Below are 22,497 nucleotides of genomic sequence, written 5' to 3'. Positions count from 1 at the left end.
AAAATTTTCTCATGCCAAAATAAACTGGTAATTCTTTTTTTAAGAGAGATTTTTGCTATAGGGCATGTGCGCTCACTAAAGAGACAGAGAGAGACAAAGAGAAACAGAGAGAGGGACAGAAAGCGACCAATCACACCCTCCCACCTCCACCCCCCCTTAGGAGATGGCCACAGCTACATCCCTTCTCTTTCATTCTCCTCTCAGGATCCTGGGTACACATGCACTTGTGCCTGGCATGAGTTTTATGCCACCAATTTAGGACTCGAACTGAGGTCAACTGCATGGGAGTCCAGCAACGTAACCATTACACTATCTGCTGGTCCCATAAACTAGTATTTTAACTCCATTTCTTTTTTTTTTTTCCTGTTAGAGAGATTTTTCACATGAGAGACAGAAAGTGAGAAATCACCCCCAAAGGATGGCCACACCACAATTCTTTCTCCTTCATTGTCTTCTTGGGATCTTGAGACATGCCTGGCATGAGTTTTAACCATTGGGTCTGAGACTCAAACCACGATCAACTATGTGGGAGTCCAGCAACATAAGCATTATGCCACCTGCTGGTCCCTCTCATGCCTTCTTAATTATACAAGTGGTCTTCAGGAATTTCATGGAAAGTAAATATTATGAAAAAGCTGCATGGATTTCAAGCGTTTGTTTTCTGAGGTTGTTGGTTTTTTTTTTTTTCATCAAACTAAACTCATACTTTAATTTCATTTTTCCACAAATTTTTTGCAGTCCTCTCATATAAGCAACTCTATTATCGCATGGTTTGTCTTCTGAAGTTGAGTTTCTTCCCAGAATTGTAGCATCATTGACATTTGGAGGAAAAGAGGCATTAGTACATTCTAGATAAGGCTGCATTCTACCCATTTGTGGCCCCAGTCAGTAGGCATCTCATGACCTCAATTAAATAGCCCCCTAATCTTGTATTCAGCAATAACCATGGCTCCCTGGGTCTATATACTACCCATGTGGCCAAGGGTGCTGCTGTTAGAAAGCTAGCTCGTGCCACCATCTGAATCCCTCCCTGGAACCTTTCCACCAGACCCCAAGTCCTCCTTTTAGTAAAAGCATTTATGGACGTTAAGTGCAACAGCAATCATGCCATTACCCTGATACAACGTTTTCCCATTTTCCACTGGATTGTCCCTTCCTACAGCACGAAGAGTGAAAGAGCCTGAGAAGTAGGTCTGGTAAATCTCCCCTACACTTAGTTATTAGCAGGAATTCTTCCATCTGATAGAAAGGACTCTTTTGCGATTTTTGACATCATACATCTCTGAAACTCTAATGCGTGGGGTTGTTACCTGTACACATAAAGGGTTTTGTCAGTAAAATATTACTGATCCACATCCTAAAAGAGAGTTAAGGCCCTCAGACATTGTCTCTGATAATAACAAAAGTTATAGTCTAGTTCTGCTCAGGATTGCCTTCTCATTAGAATATTTAGATCCCTTTCATGGTTTTACCTGGAATTGATGCTAAATGCATAGTAACTGCAAAGAACTGTGGTTGCCACGTAACCTGAAGAGGCATGTCAGAGAATCTGAAGAATATAAATTACTGGAAGATTGACATTAGTTTCAGCTTGGTGACCTAAGCCTTAATTCTGCACTAGCCATCTCAGACATTTCTAATGGACTGGTAAAACAGTAGCTTTCTCAGAAGCAGCTCATTAAATCATAAAAATGAGAATTAGCACTTAGCATAATGTCCTCTGTGGTCTAATAGAGGGTTGGAGAATGACCACAGAAACAACAAACTAGATCCTAATGTCTTTGAAATATTTTTTACAGAATACTAAATGAAATGTCTGGTAGGATTCAAAGTCTCAAACAGCTTTTTTCAAATGCTTGTGATTATGTTAGCCCAGTTTCACTGGGAAAGGATCTCAGCACTTACTCCCTTCACTAATAGCATTATCTTTTTCAGCCCAAACTTTTAAGATTCTGAAACATTTTCCCTTTTGGAAAGGCTATTTCTTTAAAAAGCAATATAGAAGCAAAGAGAAAAGAATAGATAGAATAAGGACTTTTTAGCTGGGTGATAAAAAGTATCTACTACCATATCTTGAGAGGGGTACCAAGCCCTGTTCACTTCACATGAAAGCAGTTGTTCTCTCCATTAGGGACAATTTGCCCCCATGGAACAGTTGGCAATGTCTATAGTCAACTTCTATTGTCATGCCTCGGGGATGGGAGTGCTACCAGATTCTAGAGGGCACAGCCCAATGATGCCCAACATCTACAATGCTCAGGCAGGCAAATACTCCCCCCCAACAAAAGAGAAAAATCTAGGCCAAAGTGACCATAGAGCCAGGGTTGAGAAACTCTTCTCAAAAATATTCAAACTCCAGTTACTTTGTCCCCAAGCTTCAGGTGAAGTACTCTCCATGTTATATATCTCTCCATGTTTATTTAATCTTCGCCACAATTCCATTGTGTCAACACTAATATCTTCATTTCTAGACACTCAGAACGTTAAGTAACTTGCTCCGGCATGCAATCTTCAGAGAGTGACCCTCAATTCAAAAGCAGGTGAGGCTCCAAGGATCAGCACCTATCAGGTCTCTATATTTCTTTCTTCAACTCTACTTGGTCCCTCTGTGCTCCCAGAAACTCTGTCTCCAAAGGATCTCTATTAAAATGCATTCATGCCATTCGGAGCAGACTGACAAGATAGTTGATCATGGCCTGTCATTCTACCCTCAGAAATTTAGAAAGAACGGTCTAATTCTTGGGACCTGGACTGGTAAGAAATAAATTGTTAGAAAGGGGAATGAAGAGCTCCTGGAAAAGGAATTTACTTTTTTTTTTTTTTTTGAGGAAGGAATTTTTTCTATTTGGGGGGATGCAATCACCTGGAGAGACAGAAGAGAGAGAGAGAGATTTTTGCTATTAGGGTGCATGCACTCACTGGAGAGACAGAGAGAGATAAAGCAAGAAATTACCCTCCAGGGAAATGGCCACACCACAATCCCTTCTCTTCTATTTTCCTCTCAGGATTTTGGGTGAGCATGCACACACACCTGGCATGAGTTTCAAGTTGGTAGATCTAGGACTCGAACCACAGTCAGCCAAGTGGGAGTCCAGAAATGTAACTATTGCACCATTTGCCCATCCCAAGGAAAAGTAATTTACATTTTAAAAAGACCCTCCATGGAAGATAATTTTGATGGGGAAGATAGGATTCCAAGACAAGACTAAGAGTACAGATACTGTCAAATTATGCACTAAAGGTTTGATCATGTGAAGTAATGAGAGCCTGAGGTAGCAAGCACTACATCATACATCTCTGAGACTCTAATTTGTGGGGTTAATGTCACAGGAGGCTGTGACACACTCATTCTGTAGGGGATGACAAGCCAGTGCTTCCCATTGGAGTAGGCCTGCCTATGGCCTGCCCCTCAGTGAATTTGAGTTATGGAAAAACAAAGGGCATCCATTAGACACAGGCAAGAAGAACCCCAAGAAATGCTGGTAAACACTAAACAGGAAGTAGATAATCCACTTAAGCCAACAATAGCAAATAAATAAATAAATACTTAAAAAGAACCTCACTATCTATCATATGAAAAGAAAACAAAAAGTACTGTTTCGAGAGAATGGTTTGTTTCTTACTCATAATTCCCATGATCTACTCCTTCACACAATCTATCATCTCCTGTCCACATTTCTGATGATAGCCAGCTGAGCACTCTGACTTTTCAGACTCCTGGGCCCAGACTCATTTATTCAGCCTGTGCCTCAGTCACACAGAACCACCCTGAGGAACCAGCTTTTTCATTTCTTCCTGTGAATCTCCTCTTTACATGAAGAGATCTTTCTCAGAAAAGTCTCCTTGTATTTATTAGAGTTATTATAATAAACTACTACAAACTTGGTGTCTTAAAACAACAGAAATTCATTTTTTCACAGTTCTATAGGCAAGAAATCTGACATCATGATGTTGGCAGGGCCTTTCTCCCTCTGAAGTTTCTAGGGGAAGAATCCTTCAGGCTCGTAGCTTCTGTTGGCTCCAGTAACAGAATATTGGCATTCTTTGACTTGTAGCTGCCAGTCTGTGCCTCAGTGTTCACATGGCTTTCTCTCTTATCTGTGTCTCTCTCTTGATGCCCTATCCTCTTCTTATAAGGATACTAGTCATTGGGTTTAGGACTCAAAATCCAGTATAATCTCACTTGATCTTTAACTGATTACATATGTGAATAGTGTTTCTAGGTAAAGTTATAGTCTGTGTTTCTGTGTGGATAAAATTTTTGAGGGACACCACTTGTATTAGAGTTCTCTAGAGAAATAGAACCAATAAAATAAATTTAGATACAGAGAGAGAGAGGATTATTATAAGGAACAAGCTCATGCAATTATGGAGATAAGTCCCCAGATCTGCAGTCCAAAGCCGTGAAAGCCATGATAACTAATGATGTAAATACCAGTCTGAGTCCCAAGACAGCAGAAGACCAGTGACCCAGCTCAAAGATCCTGAGGCAGAGACAGAGAATTCCCTCTTGCTCTGTGTTTTGGGCTATCCAGGCTTTCAGCAGTTTGGATAATGCCCTCCATACTGGGGAAAGCAATCTGCTTTACTCAGTCTAGCAATTCAAATGTTCATCACATCCAGAAACACCTTCTCACACACACAACAAGAACAATATTGGACCAAATATCTGAGCAGCAGGAGACCCAGCAGGTTGACACATGAAACAGTCATACTATTCAACCCACTATGCTCCCCAACGAATTGTCCTTCACCTTCCCTTGAATCATAGTGGCAAGGAGACTGCAATCACAGTGACTTAGACCCTTTCATTGGCCCTGGAGCAAAAACACAGACAAGAAATTCATTGTTCAGACCAGCTGGTGGTGTGGTGGTTAAGGTAGCTGGAAACCACATGACTTACAGCATGGCTTGAGTTCTGGACTTGGCAGCTTGAAAAACATGTTGGACACATGTGTGTGCCCCAAATTCAAAAAAGAAAAATAGAGAAGGATGGAAGCATTACCATCATCCATGAGGTGGGGAGGTGACTACATCTCACTTTCCTGCTCTTTCTCTCTCTCTCTCTCTCTCTCTCTCTCTCTCTCGTGAGTGCACATGCTCTTTAGCAAATAAGAAAAAAAATAAATGCTCTCTGTAAGCAAAGAAAAATGGGAGAATGGATATTGGATAGGTAATTAACAAATCTGCTACCTTTCATATATTTATTTTTTGTAAAACAGGCTCATTTTTATTAGCCTAATGTTTCATGTTTCCAGATGACAAAATCAAAACAAAACTCAGGCAAGTTAAACATAAAAGAGACAGTCATGCTTCAAATAAAGGTAAATCTAGATTTACAAGTTATGCTAAGCCTTGACTCTTTCTCCTAGTGGCATTTTCCTCTGGTGTGGATTAAGACCACCAGCACCTACAAGCATACCTAAGCTACCTAGCCATATAGATCACAGGCAAAACTTAATGATAGCTTAACTGTCTCCCATAGACCTCTGATTGGCTATGTTTAGGTCACACAAATATTCTTACTCCAACTTGTTTTCATTCTTGATTACTTCACTATTTCAAGGGATAACTTCGCAAGAAAGAAAATTCAGACTTAGTGTCTCCAGTCTTCTCGCTGAACAATCTGCAGAAGACCTCTGTAAACAAGAAGTCTGTGGGAAGTTCTTTCCCACCAGCAAGCAAGCAATCAGCTCTGCAGTGGACACAACTGGGTGTCCTCTGATTCAATCCAGTTCCAACACTATATACCTGGGGACAGCATCAGATCCCACAGACTGCCCTACTTCCAATGCCAGTCATAAGCTCCAGGTTGTGCATCTGACCAGCTGGCTATTGATGGAGGTTCCCACAACCCCTCCTTGGATTTTATCAGTTTACTAAAGTAAATCACAAAATTCAGAGAAACATCTTCTTGCATTTACCAGTTTATTATAAATGATACTACAAATGATACAGATGAAGAGACAAACAAGGCAAGGCATGTGGGAAGGGATGCAGGACTTTCATGCTCTTTCATGCTCGCCCTCCAAGAACTTTCACATGTTCAGCTATTTAGAAGCTCTCAAAAAGTCTTTTGGAATTTTTATGAAGGCTTTTTAATTAATTGTTTTTACAAGATTATACCATGTCATGATCGTCCTGAGTAGCTAGGTCCTCAAACAGATATCACTATGCCTGGCATTTAGGGTAGGCTGGGATTCTAATCCCTGGCCTTCCATGTACCCTCAGTCTGCTCAGTAGCAATGGAACCAGTGTGCATTACCATGGCTGGTCCTATGGAGGCTTTATTAAATAAGCCTTTGCACCAACCACTGTGCATTGAGAGCTGGATCTCATATGGGACATCCAGGTTAGAATTCCAGCCCAGCATCTTGAAAAATGCTGGGTACATGTGTGTGCATGTCCAAAATCATGATGGGTTGGAGAAATGAAAAAAGGATTGTGGTATGACTATACCCCATTTGAGATAGGCAAGTCTGTCTCTCTTCTTCTCTCTTTCTTTTTCTTTTCCCTTTTCTTTTTCTTTCTCTCTTGCTGGTGAATGCTTTCTGGTAATTAAAAAAAATCAATACCTATTGATGATTAATTTAAACTTCAGTCATTCTCCCTTTTCTTGAGGTTGGTGGGCCTTTAGGTTCAGTGGTGAGAGGGGTAAAGTCCTAACCCTGTGCCCTGATTCTGCCTTGGTCTTTTTGGTGACCAGTCTCCATTCAAAGCTACTTAAAAGCTTCCAACCATCAGTCAACTCATTATCACATAAAAAGACATCATTTTGGAAACCCCAATGATTTGGGAGTTGTATAGCTGGAAACTGGGTGAAGACCAAATAAACATTTCACAATATAACAATTATCTAGTCAATACCTTATTCATATTCAGAAACAATTTCCCCCAATGATTCACATCCATTTCTTTGACCACTAGAGCCAGTTATCTTCAGAAACTAAACCACTTCTACAATCAGTTCTATTTTGACCTATCCCATGTACAAACTTCCCCTTTAGCTGCCTTCAACTCCCTAGTTCCCATCCTACCATCACATTCACCAGGTAATAGTTGAGCCATGGGCAGACCCACTCACTCCCTTACCTCTGTGTGCACCTATTTGGTTAGTCTTTGTTGAAGAAAATCATGCAACTGAGCATGTTGGTACCACACTAGCCTCATGATCGCCACTCCAGGAGTGCTTACACCACTCCATGGCTGTCCTGCTGCTTCTATGAACTGTTCACTTGCCACAATGTCTAGTTCATTATGTCTCCGCTTGTATTAAACCTCTTCTCTTCATTCCTTATTAGGACCTACCAGCCTTGTTTCTCATTTCATCAAGAGTATAAAGCCCATGAAATAAGAACTTCCTTTTTTTCTTACTTCCCAATGCACGAATATACATTTATCTACAACCTTTGACTCCTTTTTCCTCTTGTATTACAGCAGAGGCAGTTTCTGTTCACATGTACTCTGCATCCTGTCCTTTCTTAACCTCTGGAGGTGCTGAGTACATTCAGGCTGTCATTGGTTCTCTCACATCATCAATCTCTCTCTTTTAGTGGACTGTTCAACATATAAATATTTTCAAGAATCCCCTATATTTGGAACTCTTCCCTTCACACTTCATGTTTCCTTTCAAATGATGTCCACTTCTGTTCTCCTACAAATTCAAATTTCTAAAGAAGTTGGTAGACTAGAGGTAGATTCTACTTCTCTACCTCCTATTCTATTCCTCATTATGTCATGAAAAATGTTATTAAGTCATCATATCTCCATATTTCAAAGCTAATGAATGTTTTTTTTTCCATTCTCATCTTACCAACTTCTCAGTAGTTTTCTACTCAAACACTCCCCTTTCCTTCCTGAAAAAGCTCCCTTGTCAAGGAAACACACTCTTCCTAGTTCCCTGACCCTTTGTCTTGGGGAGAATTCTTGGGCATGTTTCTCTACGTATGAGAGCTCTTTTCTCATGGCAAAAACAAGACCAAAAAAAAACCCTCTCTGTAGCTACAACTTCCATATGCATGTCTAGGCTTATCTTCAGGCCTTCAGGTATATATATAGAAACAGCCTACAAGACATCTCAAATTCAACACTTTCACCACTTTCCCTCACACAAAGCTCACCCATCTTTGCATTCCCACAAGGTTCTTCTACATCCATCTTCTACATCCACAGTTAAGTGCCATCTCCATTTACTTCAGAATTTTGGGCATTTTCTTCATACTTTATTCTCACTTGTCACTTGTGCTCCCACATTCAACCTGTGACTAATTCCTGTCGATTCTGTCTCCAGAATATATTTTGAATTATGTCCACTTCTCACTGTTTCCATAGTCAACATGGAACTATGGTCCACCATCATCAGTCAGCCTCCAAACTAGCTGCACTTTATCCTCTGTTACCACTGTCTTAAATCTTCTTCATACCATACTCAGGGTATTCTTTTAAAAGTAAAAATTTGATTGTCAGTATCCTGTTTCAGGTCTTTAAAAGCTTCCCACTGCACTTGGAATAAATTTTAGAATCCCTTAATATGTCCTTCAAAGTCTTGGTCTCTACTTTCTTTTCCAAGTTTATACCATGGTCTTCTCCCCTTACGCCAGTGTCCAACTGTATTGGTCTTCTTAGGGGCCCTGATCACATCAGCCCCTTTCCCAATTAGGGACCTCATTCATACAAGCTCTTTTCTTTGTCAAAAATGTCTGCTTTTCATCCTTCACAGATGTAACCAAATCACCTCAACAGAGGACATTCTTCCCTCATACTCTATTCCAAGCATGGACACAGACTTAATTACCTACTGTGAAGCTGAGACTTGCTATTAAGGTCTTCCTGAAATCTTGACATTAGCAGAGAGGTATTACAAGTCAAAATATTTAAAATAAGTTATGAGCATAACTATTGCTTACACTATCAATTGTCTCTTTATAAGGGATCTTATATTGGCTGATCTTGGGCCACCATATTTTAGAACGTGCTCCCTTCACAGATAGGAGTTCCCTTTCAACTAGCAGACCTTACTCCCATGTCTAGAACCTCAACACTCATTCTGCCTGCATCTAGTCCCTAGTTCCTTCTGCATTCCAATTAATAAGTCCGTTTTCCAGCTACACCGCTCTTAATGAACATAACATTTTCCTTTTTTCATAGACTGGCTGAGTTTCTCTTCCCAGCTAAACTATATGAGGGGGGATTCAAAAAGTTTATGAAAAATGGAATTAAAATATAAGTTTATTTTACTGCAAAAATAATTTGAAATTCATGTTTAGATTTTCATAATATGTGCTGTACAATACCTCTTTGGAGAACTCAAATATATAACCAACAGACCCATCAAAGTTCATTCCAAAGAAATACTATCTTTCAAAGATAAATTCATGAAGTTGGTAGCCTCACTTAAAGTGTGAAAAAGGATGAAGTATCAAAAGTAATGATTCATTTTACAACCGAGCTGCATATTTACATAGAGGCAGATAGGAATAGGTTAAACAGAAAATTGTTAATTAACTGTGGTTGGGGGAATTATAAATGATTAGAATATATTGTTGCTAACTTTTATTTTCTAATTTGTCTGCAATGTTTATCAAAGACATGAAGACTGAAATATACAACAAATAGTCTTTGCCTTTAGTCTTTTGGATATTATTGGTACAGGTATGGCAATATGCAGGGGTTTCTCTGTGCTCAATATGTATTTATAATAGCATGTAACAGAAAATGGTGTCATCACTGCAATTTAGAAAAATTCTTACATTAATAATGAACATGAGTGACTAATATTCTCTGAAGACATTATTCATCTCCAGTGAAGAATGTTCATGCCTTTCAGCCTCATGAACGTATAAACATATCCAGAGGTCCTCTCTAATGTCTCATCTGGCAAAACGTGGTGGTTTCAGTAAAAGAAAATAAAGAACACTTGTTCATTATTTACATGCAGGTATCCTTTCAAACGCTTAAGTACCTCACTGGAAGGCTTCTATTCACATCCCTTCCTGTTTATTGTTCACCACTGTACCTTCTCCAGTTTCTCTATTTCACCTGTCCCTGTGAGCTTACAAACAGAATGCAATGTCCTGGCAAGGAGCTACCCAGTGTGCATGGTAGAGCAAGGCTAATGCCCCAGCCTGACTCCAGTGAGCTCAGCACCATACATAAGGACTTCTACATGGACAGACAGTCCTTGTCAGTGGAGTGTTTACCACTACGGACACCCAGAGGGTCCAAAGTGCTCAACATCTTTATGAGTCCATTTGTGTAAAACGTATTTAACTACTAGATGGACCTTTCTCATTCATGCCAATAATGGTATTCAATGAAATATATTGAACGAAATTGTCAATGTTAATTTATGTCTAGTTTATGATTTGTCCAGTTCATTCAAACCATTTTCTCAATAGTGTGTAAATCTTTAGTATTCTTTTTCTATCCTCCCCCCTTCTTGGTAATTTTGCTCTGTGTTTCTATGTAGCGCATATGCATCTTCTTTATTTTTGTTTTTTCCCAAATCATTTATATCCTTTTCAAACTGTTTATTTTTAAAAAAATAATAACTATTTATTTTAATTTATTTTTAAATTTTGCTATAGAGTGTGTGCATAATATCTAGTGAGTAAGAGAGCAAGCTGCCAACTCAACTGTAGTTGGCCGTGTGGGAGTCCAGCGCCTTAACCATCACGCCATCTGTGGACCCCACCAACTGTTTCTTAATTTATGTTTTTTCATAATCATTTATTTTCCTATAGTCTTGCCTTAATTTTTTTCTAGCTTGGTTCATAGTCTAAGACCCCTTATTTTTATCAGAATTATATCCATAGTTCATTTTTACCAAGTGCCTAGGGGATGCATGACATTTTTTTTGCTTCCCTGTCTCCTACATTTCATGGTCTCTGATATACATGCATATATTACTCAATGAACAGTTACCATGCACCCTCCCCTTCTCTACCAATTATGTAATTTTTGGCCAAAATTCTCAGGGGAGTATTTCAAAGGAAGGGAGAAACTCCATAGCTTCTATCACGCCTATATCCAGTCTTGGGCACTGAATATATTCTTAGGGTACTTCAGGCATCCCTCCATAGAGCTTTAGAATGTGTGTGGTGTTGATGTACAAGAGGGCTTTGAAAAGTTTGTGGAAAATGGTATTGAAGTACAAGTTTATTTTGATACCAAAAAATTTACATCCACACATAGTTTTTCCCATAGTGAACATTTTCTGTGAACTTTTTCATGACTTCTTGTATTCCAAGCCCCTGAACACAGAGTAAAACAATCTAGGAAATTGTGCCTAATATCCCAATAACAAAAGCCTTCCCAGCTTAGAGGATACCAAATACATAATTTTTCTCCTTAAAATGCTCTGCATAAACTGACCTAATTAAGTACTGTCCAGTCAGTTAGGTATATTCCTTATCAGGTATAACTATATCTATAGTTATATTAGTTATATTTTCTTTTATTTTAATGCTAGAAAGTGCACATGCATGAGAGAGAGAGAAAAAGCAACCTCTCCCCTACTGTGTGACCTTGGGACCTGGTCATGCTACAACACTTTTTCTTCACTTCTCTGTCTCTTTAGGATCCTGGGCATGTGTGGATGGACCCTCATGTTTTATAAGATGCAGGGTCTCCGATACAAACCAGAGATGCCCATGTAGAATCTAACTCCCTCTGTACAGCCCAAAACTGCTGAACTATGAAGCCAGCATCACAATTATTTTTTATTTGTTTGTTGTTGGCTTTTTTTAGATTTTTGCTATAGGGTTCATGTGCTCGCCAGAAAGACCGAGAGACAGAGAGACAGAAAGTGAGAAATCACCCCCTGGGAAGATGGCCATACCATAATCCCTTCTCTTCTAGTCTCCTCTCCAAATGTTGGGCACACACACACACACAAGCAGCCAGGGGGAGTTTCAAGCCACTGGTCCAGGACTCAAACCATGGTGGACCACCAGCAACTTAACCACTACACCACCTACTGGCCCTACAGTTACATTTTCTTAATCTGCATTCTTATCTCCCATCTAGATTGTAGGCCATTTATACTTCTTTGACTACATCTGGTACAGTTTGTGCATTAGAACACACTTAATTAAAATGTATTGAGTTAGAGTAAGTCATCTCATTTTAGAATAAGCTACATGGAAGGAACTGGGAAACAATAATCTCTACTACCGTGTATCCAGACTAAAAATAACGAATTCTTCTACGAGTGAGACCTGTTTCCTTGACCTCATAGATTGACTCGATTTCCATGAATGTCCTTCCCTTTTCTCACTGAGAAAGAGTATGTTCCGTCAAAGGGAGGCATCTTCAGGACTCTTAAACACGTGGGTTGGGACCAGCGGTTAGCGTGATGTCTATGTCGCTGGACTCCCTTGTAGTCGACCACGGTTCGAGTCCCGGACCCGGTGGCTTAAAACTCATGCCAGGCGCGTGTGCGTGCATGCCCAAGATCCCAAGAGGAGAATGGAGGAGAAGGGATTGCAGCGTGGCCATGCCCCTGGGGGGTGATTTCTCGCTTTCTGTCTCTTTGTCTCTCTCTCTCTGTCTGGCAAGCACACGCGCCCTATAACCAAAACTTCTCAAAAAAAAAAAATACACGTGGGTTTACGGCATATGGGATTGTCACAGGGACAACCAGATGGATACTCACTATGTTACCTTGAAGTGACCATCAGCCACACAAACCACATGTGTCTTCTGCTCTCCCAATAGACTACTCGATCCTATGAGCACTCAGAGGTGCGAAAAGAGCCCTGACGATTTCACATTAATTTGGGCTCACTAAGTTTCTGAGCATCCTGACCCCATGATCTCTCTTTGACCTTTGCATTTTCTCTTGCACAAAACATATTTTGGTCTGGATCTTACTTTAATTCTCAGTATTCATTCAGTTTTGCTCTTGTTGAAAGATGGTTTTAGAAATACTGACATATGGATTGTCACTGACAAAACAAACAAAAACACAGTGTTACTCACCTCCAAGTAGCTCTCATTCCTGACTTGAACTCTGCAGCAAATTCATCAAGTATTGCAGATGACACTAAACTGGAACTGGGAAAATGCCTCTCAAAGACAAATTGCCATCTAGACTTAGCGTGATAAAATTACAAAAAGCAAAGTGGACTTACCAACAGTCCCTGTTTCTATTCTAGCAGTAGAACAATTCATGGTGAGACCTAGTAACTTATTTCCTCTTATTGAACCTCAGTTTCCTCATTAATAAACCCAATAAAATGAGATATTACACTAAATAGTAGGTATGAACTCTACCAATTCTAAAATTCAGTGTTTAGATTTTCTAACTTAAACTCAATAATCTTCCCCAGTCATAGGAATTTAATCTAAGAAATATGGGGCCAACAGATGGCATGGTGGTTAAGGGCACTGGACTCCCACATGCTGACCACAGTTCAAGTCCCAGACCTGGTAGCTTGCTTTCTCACTTTTTCTCTCTCTCTGTCCCTCTCTGGTCAAATTAAAATAAATAAATAAAGAATTTATTAAAGTTAAATAAAATAATTCTCTTAAGAAAAAGAAATAACCCAAGGTATACTTAAAACTTACATACAAAGGTACAGTACTTATAATAAGAAACTTAGAAACAATAAAATATATATTTAATAATAAAGAAATGGATAAATAAATTCTGATACATCCAAATAGAACTTTTTGAAATATTTTAAATATATTTTTTAATTTCAAGAAAAACAGTTTTAGCTTTAATAAATCAAAGAAATGCTAAGAAACTTTACTTAAAACTTAAAGCCAGGAAATAGGTTATACAACTATGGACAAGTATCTTCAGAGAATGTAGGGGCCAGCAGGTAGTAGGATGATTAAGGCACTGGACTTCCAAATGTGGTTGTAGTCCTATACCCAGTGGCTTAAGGCTCACACTGAGTACATGTGCATGCATGCCCAAAATCCCAAGGGTAAAGAAGAGCATGGGGATTTGAGGCATGGCCACCTTCCCACCCCCACCCCAGTGGTGGTAATTTCTCACTTTCTCTCTCACTGTCTCTCTCCAAAGAGCACATGTGCCATATGGCAAAAATCTTTAAAAGTGTTTTAAATTAAAGAAAAAAAATGTATAATTCCATAGTGTACTTATTTTTCATGTCTTTTATTACACAAAAAGGCAATATTTAAAATTATTCGAAATTCTGTTCATATATGTACATCAAAATGTTGATATTAATTACCTCTGATAGTTGAGTTATGAATACTTTAAATAATATTCCATGTCTTTTGTGGATTTTTCAACTTCTAAACAATGCAGACTTGCGATAATATCTTTTAGTGTGAAAATGACCAAGTTTCTAAGTTTAAAAACCAAATATATTTTTTACTATAGATAAATCTAGAATCCAATTATATAGTTAAGAATGCTAAAGAAATGAAAAATATAAAAACAGTTGTTTGGGAATTAATTTCCATAAATGAAGAGGGAAAAATTATTTGGGTTTCAAAAGAGGTTATTTTTAGGATATATAACCATCAATTTCATAGCATTATTTAAAATAGATATTTTCTATAATGTGCCCACAATGGAAAAACCCAAAGAATTTCTTACTATTTATAGACCTGTTAATATCATTCAAAAGAGGAATGCATCTTTTGAAAGCCTTTTAAGGGTAAAATACATAATAGAATATCTTGATATTGAGGTGTATAAATTGAGATGGCTTTTGCAACAGCCTTGTTCTTTCAGAAGAAATTTTCATAAATAGAATAGATACTAATCCGATTAATATTTTTAGGTCAGCTGCTCAAAGCAGCCCAAGAAACTATGTGCTTGCAAAAATTATTCAGTAGATTACAATCTTTTATTGTTGCTTTAACAAGTTCTGTTATTTCATTTAAATCAGTATCCTAACAATAAACCACATTGTGGTATTAAAAAATAAATAATAATTTGAAAATGTGACCTGAAAAGTTGCACTCACAGAGATTGATTTTGTTTTCTCTTGTTTTAACTTTAACATTGGCAACCCATGTTTTTTGTGGCCATGCTGACTAATTCAAGCTAGTGACCTCTGAGCCCATGTGGTAACCTTGAGTTTGTGGAAAATTAAGAGCCCTCATATCTCAATAGAGAGCAGTGAAGCAAATAACCTTGTAAATCTCCCTCCCACCTCTATGAGACCAGGGCTTGCAAATGGACTTTCTGAGGTACATTCTGAAACATTATCACCTATGTCCCCAAAACTGTTTCTTCCTAGGCCATTGAAATCTTTGTAGGAAACCTAGCGAATCATACCAGCACAGATTATGTTGTTACAACTTTGGTTTACACTAAAAAGAAAGTCAATCTTAACATTTGCAAAAGGGAATTTAAAACTTTGAGAGACTAAATATTTGATATCATATTCCCTAATGGTTCCTCAGATGAGTTGCTTTAACTTCTAACAAAGTATGCTCCATATGTTTGCAGTCCTATCAGCTGCTCTCTTAGCAGTATACATTAACTAAATTAACGATAAGCTCTTCAATTTGCAAAATGAAGAACAATTAGCTGCACCTAATGGACACATAACCAATCTGTATGAGAGAAAAAGCACCAGGTATTAATACAGTTTCTGTTCAGCCAGCCACATGTGAGAATAGTTATGAATTATTCAAATTGTGGTTCTATTAGTCTTCGCTCATCAACCATTCTAAAGAGGATTAGGGGGTGCTAATTTTCCAGGGTAGCTGCTTTTTGCCTTTTTTGCCTCACACATTTTGTAGGATTGTAACATCATGAGTCACAACACTTAAGGATTGTTCAGGGTTGTAGCAGTGCCAAAGCTATTTTAATAATCTCAGCTGATTTGTTGTAGGGCTTTTCTTTTCTTTCCCGCTTGCTTTTTCTTTTTTTAATGATAAAGAAATTGTACAATGTAGAACATTCATTTTATTCTTTCTGGCAACTTCCTGCAAGGAAAGTTTTTTGGTTTTGTTTATGTTTTACCCCCCTGGCTGCTGCTTTGTGCCATAGTCTTCAAAGGGATTTTAGTGCTAATTTTCCAACGTCATTGGCTTCAGGATCAGATCATTTCCTGAGTTAGGTGACTAAAAAAAGGAATCTAAACATCCATATTGGTGAGATGTTTACAGTACCTGTGGCAGATCAAGGTGACCTTTTAAAAACTACAGTTCATCCAAAGCTGGTAAATTATTTAAAATGCTACCTACATGTCTAATTTCTATTCTGAAGTCTTTTGTGATATTCTTTATACCCCATTTTAGTTTTTAAAAGAAATCACTAATATCATTTTTTTTAAGAATCCAATGTCAAGGCCAGATGGTAATGGTACAATCTCATGTGGGAAGGCTCCTAATTCACATCCACAGACCTGTCTGACTACACAGGACACATGCTTGCCCTTGACCTGGGGTCGGCTGAAGTTGGCTCTCTCCCTCCCTCTCTCTCCTACTCTTTCTCCTTTTTTATCTCTCTCACTCATGAAAGAAAAAAAGTTTTTAAAAAATCAAATATGAATATTGTGATGAACTGCTTTACTTGATGTGTTTTTCTTTCCTATTTAAACATGGAAAAATCAAATTTTACCAAATTTAACACTCTTCCCCAAACAAATTTTCTGTTTGTTTTTCCCCTTTTTTTTTTATTTTTTATTTTTTTAGACGTTTTTGCCATAGGGCACATGCACTTGCTAGAGAGACAGAGAGAGTGAGAGGAAAATGAGAAATCACTCTCCAGGGTGGATGGCCATTCCAAAATCCCTTCTTCTCCCTTCTCTTCCTAGGATCTTGGGCACGCACCCAGTGTGATTTTCAAGGCACTGGGTCTAGGACTCAAACTGCATTCAACTATGTGAGAGTCCAAGAACATAACCACTATGCCATCCTTTCATATTTAAACATGGAAAAATCAAATTTTACCAAATTTAACACTCTTCCCCAAACAAACTTTTCTGTTTGTTTTTCCCTTTTTTAACTTTAACATTGGCAACCCATGTTTTTTGTGGCCATGCTGACTAATTCAAGCTAGTGACCTCTGAGCCCATGTGGTAACCTTGAGTTTGTGGAAAATTAAGAGCCCTCATATCTCAATAGAGAGCAGTGAAGCAAATAACCTTGTAAATCTCCCTCCCACCTCTATGAGACCAGGGCTTGCAAATGGACTTTCTGAGGTACATTCTGAAACATTATCACCTATGTCCCCAAAACTGTTTCTTCCTAGGCCATTGAAATCTTTGTAGGAAACCTAGCGAATCATACCAGCACAGATTATGTTGTTACAACTTTGGTTTACACTAAAAAGAAAGTCAATCTTAACATTTGCAAAAGGGAATTTAAAACTTTGAGAGACTAAATATTTGATATCATATTCCCTAATGGTTCCTCAGATGAGTTGCTTTAACTTCTAACAAAGTATGCTCCATATGTTTGCAGTCCTATCAGCTGCTCTCTTAGCAGTATACATTAACTAAATTAACGATAAGCTCTTCAATTTGCAAAATGAAGAACAATTAGCTGCACCTAATGGACACATAACCAATCTGTATGAGAGAAAAAGCACCAGGTATTAATACAGTTTCTGTTCAGCCAGCCACATGTGAGAATAGTTATGAATTATTCAAATTGTGGTTCTATTAGTCTTCGCTCATCAACCATTCTAAAGAGGATTAGGGGGTGCTAATTTTCCAGGGTAGCTGCTTTTTGCCTTTTTTGCCTCACACATTTTGTAGGATTGTAACATCATGAGTCACAACACTTAAGGATTGTTCAGGGTTGTAGCAGTGCCAAAGCTATTTTAATAATCTCAGCTGATTTGTTGTAGGGCTTTTCTTTTCTTTCCCGCTTGCTTTTTCTTTTTTTAATGATAAAGAAATTGTACAATGTAGAACATTCATTTTATTCTTTCTGGCAACTTCCTGCAAGGAAAGTTTTTTGGTTTTGTTTATGTTTTACCCCCCTGGCTGCTGCTTTGTGCCATAGTCTTCAAAGGGATTTTAGTGCTAATTTTCCAACGTCATTGGCTTCAGGATCAGATCATTTCCTGAGTTAGGTGACTAAAAAAAGGAATCTAAACATCCATATTGGTGAGATGTTTACAGTACCTGTGGCAGATCAAGGTGACCTTTTAAAAACTACAGTTCATCCAAAGCTGGTAAATTATTTAAAATGCTACCTACATGTCTAATTTCTATTCTGAAGTCTTTTGTGATATTCTTTATACCCCATTTTAGTTTTTAAAAGAAATCACTAATATCATTTTTTTTAAGAATCCAATGTCAAGGCCAGATGGTAATGGTACAATCTCATGTGGGAAGGCTCCTAATTCACATCCACAGACCTGTCTGACTACACAGGACACATGCTTGCCCTTGACCTGGGGTCGGCTGAAGTTGGCTCTCTCCCTCCCTCTCTCTCCTACTCTTTCTCCTTTTTTATCTCTCTCACTCATGAAAGAAAAAAAGTTTTTAAAAAATCAAATATGAATATTGTGATGAACTGCTTTACTTGATGTGTTTTTCTTTCCTATTTAAACATGGAAAAATCAAATTTTACCAAATTTAACACTCTTCCCCAAACAAATTTTCTGTTTGTTTTTCCCCTTTTTTTTTTATTTTTTATTTTTTTAGACGTTTTTGCCATAGGGCACATGCACTTGCTAGAGAGACAGAGAGAGTGAGAGGAAAATGAGAAATCACTCTCCAGGGTGGATGGCCATTCCAAAATCCCTTCTTCTCCCTTCTCTTCCTAGGATCTTGGGCACGCACCCAGTGTGATTTTCAAGGCACTGGGTCTAGGACTCAAACTGCATTCAACTATGTGGGAGTCCAAGAACATAACCACTATGCCATCCTTTCATATTTAAACATGGAAAAATCAAATTTTACCAAATTTAACACTCTTCCCCAAACAAACTTTTCTGTTTGTTTTTCCCTTTATTTTATTTTTTTTATTTTTTCCTGTTTCAATTTTCTATAAGGCAATTGTGTTCACTGAAGAGAGGGAGAGAGGAGAGAAAGTAAGAGGGAAAGTGAGAAAGAACTCCTCATGGAGGAAGGCCACACTGCAATCCTCTCGCCTCCATTTCTTCTTTCATGCACAAAATGCCCAGCATGTTTCCCAAGCCGCAGAGTCTGAGACTGAAACCATACAGTCAGCCATGTAGTGCCCAGCCACCCCACCCTCTGTGCCACTGGCTAGCCCCACAGTGCATTTGTACTAGGAATCTGTGTAACTTTTTGACTGATCTGCCTCTCTGAGATGGTTTGTAAGTGGAGCAAGCAGCCCTAGCTATTTGCCTGAGACTGTCACTATATTTATGCCACGTTATCATCCACACCTGATTATGAAGTATATGATTGATAATGTATGTCTGCTTGAAAAGAGTTTTATCAGCAAGAGGAGATCATGTGCCAGGGGCTTTCTCATTATCCCTCATGTTCAAAAATCATAAACCTAATTATTAACTAATACTAGATAAAATTGATTGAATATTTATTATGTGTCAATCTCAGTGCTTAGTTCTTTCCTTAAATTGTCTCATTTAATCCTTCCTTATAACTCTTTAAAGAGGAAGAGTAAATGAGACTTAGAGAGGTTCACTAATCTAAGATCACAGAAGTTGAGTGGGGGAGAGCTGGGTTCTGAACCAGAGTCCACTTACTTCCACATTTGCTCTTCTTTTATTGTTACCATATGATAATTGTGCGTATTTGTGAGATTACAATGCGATCTTTCAGTCTAAGAGTGTAATGTGTAATGATTGAACCGGGATCGTCAGTATGCCCATCATCTCAACCATTTGTCTTAACTTTAGCTGGGAACATTCAAAATCCTCTTTCCGTTATTTTGAGATGTATGACATGTTACTGTTCACCATATTCTTCTTACTGCATTTTGTAACACTAAAAATTGTTCCTCATATTTATCTATAATTTTATTTCTGTTAAATGACATCTCTCTATCTCCCCACCCCATCCTTCCCCACTTCTAACAGTCATTCTTTATCTCTCCATCTCTGTGAGGTCATTTTTTTTTCCATTTCCACCTTTGAGAAAGAATCTGGTGGGACTCTCTGTTTTTGTCTTATTTCACTCAACATAATGTCCCCCAGGCTTGCCCGTTTGCTCTCAAATGACAGAATTTTGTCATTTTTCAAAAATATTTATAAAGATGAATAGTATTCATATATATATATACATATATGTATATATATATCTGAAAACATATATAGTACCACAACCAAAATATGGAATCAATGTAAGATTCCATCAGCCGATGAATGGGTAAAGAAAATGTAGTATAGATACATAATTGCTTTTATTCTTTAAAGAAATATTTATTGAATTTTGTTTGTTACCATTATTTTCTCATTTTGACCAGAGAGAGACAGAGAGAGAAAAAGTAAGAAAGCAAGCTGCCAGGTCCAGGACTTGAACCACAGTCAGCCATGTAAGAGTCTAGCACCTTAACCACCACACCATCTCCCAGCTCCCATAGTTGCCTCCCTCTTTGATGTTGTGTACTAAGAAAAAGCCTATACAGATCCCTAAGTGTTTAACCAAGGAACACTATGAACACTGTTCTAGAGGAGCTGAGGCTTCCTCCAACACACTAAGGTAAAAGCATTCATTCATTGTCTTCTTTAACCATTCAAGTAGTCCTACCTTATGCCAAATTTTTTGGTGGTTCCTTGGTATAAAAAGATGAACAAGACAATGTTCCTCTTCCTCAGAAAGTCAGTGACTAAAGAGAATAGATAGATATGTACAAACTATCATGAAACAGGAACTAAACTTGAGAAATAAGCAAGGTTGTGCATGCAGTAGGGTAATAATGCCAGGCCTGGGATCAAAGTAGCCACCCAGAAACCAGGAACACCAGCTGGTGAACATGGTGGTGGTGGGATGGCAAGAAAGTGTCATAGGGTCTCGACCAGCCTCTTTTTAACTGACAGGTAATAAACTGAAGGTGATTCCCTAAATCTTTTTCTTAAATAATTATTTATTTTATTTTTGTTTACTCATTCATTTATTTTTTAATTTGACCAGAGAGAGACAGAGGGTGAGAGTGAGAGAGAGAGGAAATGAGAAAGCAAGCAACCAGATTCAGGACTCGAACCCATGTCAGCCACATGGGAGTATCCAGTGCCTTAACCACCACGCCACCCACTGGTCCCAATTCCCTAAATCTTAACAGTACAACCATTGATCTGGGGAGTTCAGACTGTCAGAGTTTATTTGCCCCAATACCAAGACTCTCTTAATGTAAGTGTACTTCAAAAGTTCATGAAAAGTGGAATTTCAAAGAAGAAAGTGTTTTTTTGTTTTTGTTTTTGTTTGGGGGGGGGCTTTGGGGGGGAGTTGGTGCAACATAAATTTTGAAATCCATACATCATTTTCTATTAAGTTTTTGAAGAAGCCCTGTGCCACTTTCCCCATATATAGCCCTCCAAAAATATTGCAGTTTGGTTGATTGTAGCTGGCTGTGTGACCACAGATCCTAATCTAAAATCAAGTTAATAGAACTGAAACCTAATCTCTTTAAGTAATGGTTAAGCACAGGGTTTGGATGAAAAGAAAAGGAAGACTTTTATTCCCACATCTAAACTGCGGTTAGAAATTTGCACCAAAAACTCTTTGAGACCAGCCCTTCATCTACTGATAGTGTCAGCTTCTGTGTTTACTGAATAATGTAGTGTATTTGTTATGTTTTTAGAGGAGCTGTGGGATTATCATTGCATTCCTATTGTTAGCAACTGACATACAAAAATATGTAGTTGGCAGAAGCAGATAATCAGCAGTATTTTGAGGGATTAGTGGCGATTTAAAAATGCATGCAGTTATTTCATTAGTTTAAATGTTTTGAGAGACTTTATTCTTACTTCTGTTGTTCATTGTTTCTTTGTTTTTTCTTGTTCATGAAGTTGAGTCAGCAAAGGAAACATATTCAAATTAGACTTGTCATACTGAAAAAAAAAATTCTGACTTTGTCAGGGTGGGTGGAGGGAAAAAAAGCGACTTTTTGTCAGTCTTTTGTATTTCAGCAGCTGGATTCATTGCTACCATGGTAACGGACCACATGATGAGGTGTATTAGATTGCTGTGTGTTGAGCACAAGGGGAAGAATGAACACAGCTTTTTATTGAAGTTAAAGGTTACTTTGGAGTTTCTTCTGTGGAAATATGTAAGGTCAAATACTATAGCTTTCAGCATATGTAGTACTTCAGAGGAAGAATTAGGGGCATGTTGGTGCATTTAACTCCAAAACCAGGTAAGGTACAATTGAATCTATGAAACCGAACTCTCTTTACTTCCTCGGTTGTGGTGCCATAACTTGCCTTGCCGGGTGGAATTTCATTGGCGCCCCCTCCCCTCCCCCACATGGGCACAGGACAGATTTTTCCAGTACCCACCCCCAAACTCCTCCACCTCCAATTTCATCTGTTTTTAATATGAAAGATTAAACGTTGTGAATTTTTATAGCTTGTGCTAGTGTGTGTGTGTGTGTGTGTGTGTGTGTGTGTGTGTG

The 22,497-nt window shown here is 38.3% G+C and overlaps 1 protein-coding gene across 28 annotated transcripts in view; it reads left to right on the top strand.

Moving 5' to 3' along the window:
- DTNA (dystrobrevin alpha) overlaps positions 1-22,497 on the top strand; it is a 418,880-nt gene that overhangs the window by 206,240 nt on the left and 190,143 nt on the right. The window contains exon 1 of one of the 28 annotated variants that reach the window (XM_027772648.1): positions 22,055-22,239. The exons of the other annotated variants lie outside the window; for them this stretch is intronic. The gene's annotated coding sequence lies outside the window, so the exon portion shown is untranslated. Of the gene's footprint in view, positions 1-22,054; positions 22,240-22,497 lie in introns of those variants that run through there. 28 annotated transcript variants of the gene reach the window in all.

Source organism: Tupaia chinensis, unplaced genomic scaffold (genome assembly GCF_000334495.1).
Source record: "Tupaia chinensis unplaced genomic scaffold, TupChi_1.0 Scaffold000290_1, whole genome shotgun sequence".
Taxonomy (NCBI): Eukaryota; Metazoa; Chordata; class Mammalia; order Scandentia; family Tupaiidae; genus Tupaia; species Tupaia belangeri.
Note: the sequence above shows the minus strand (reverse complement) of the source record. Positions and strands in the feature narration are given on the sequence as shown.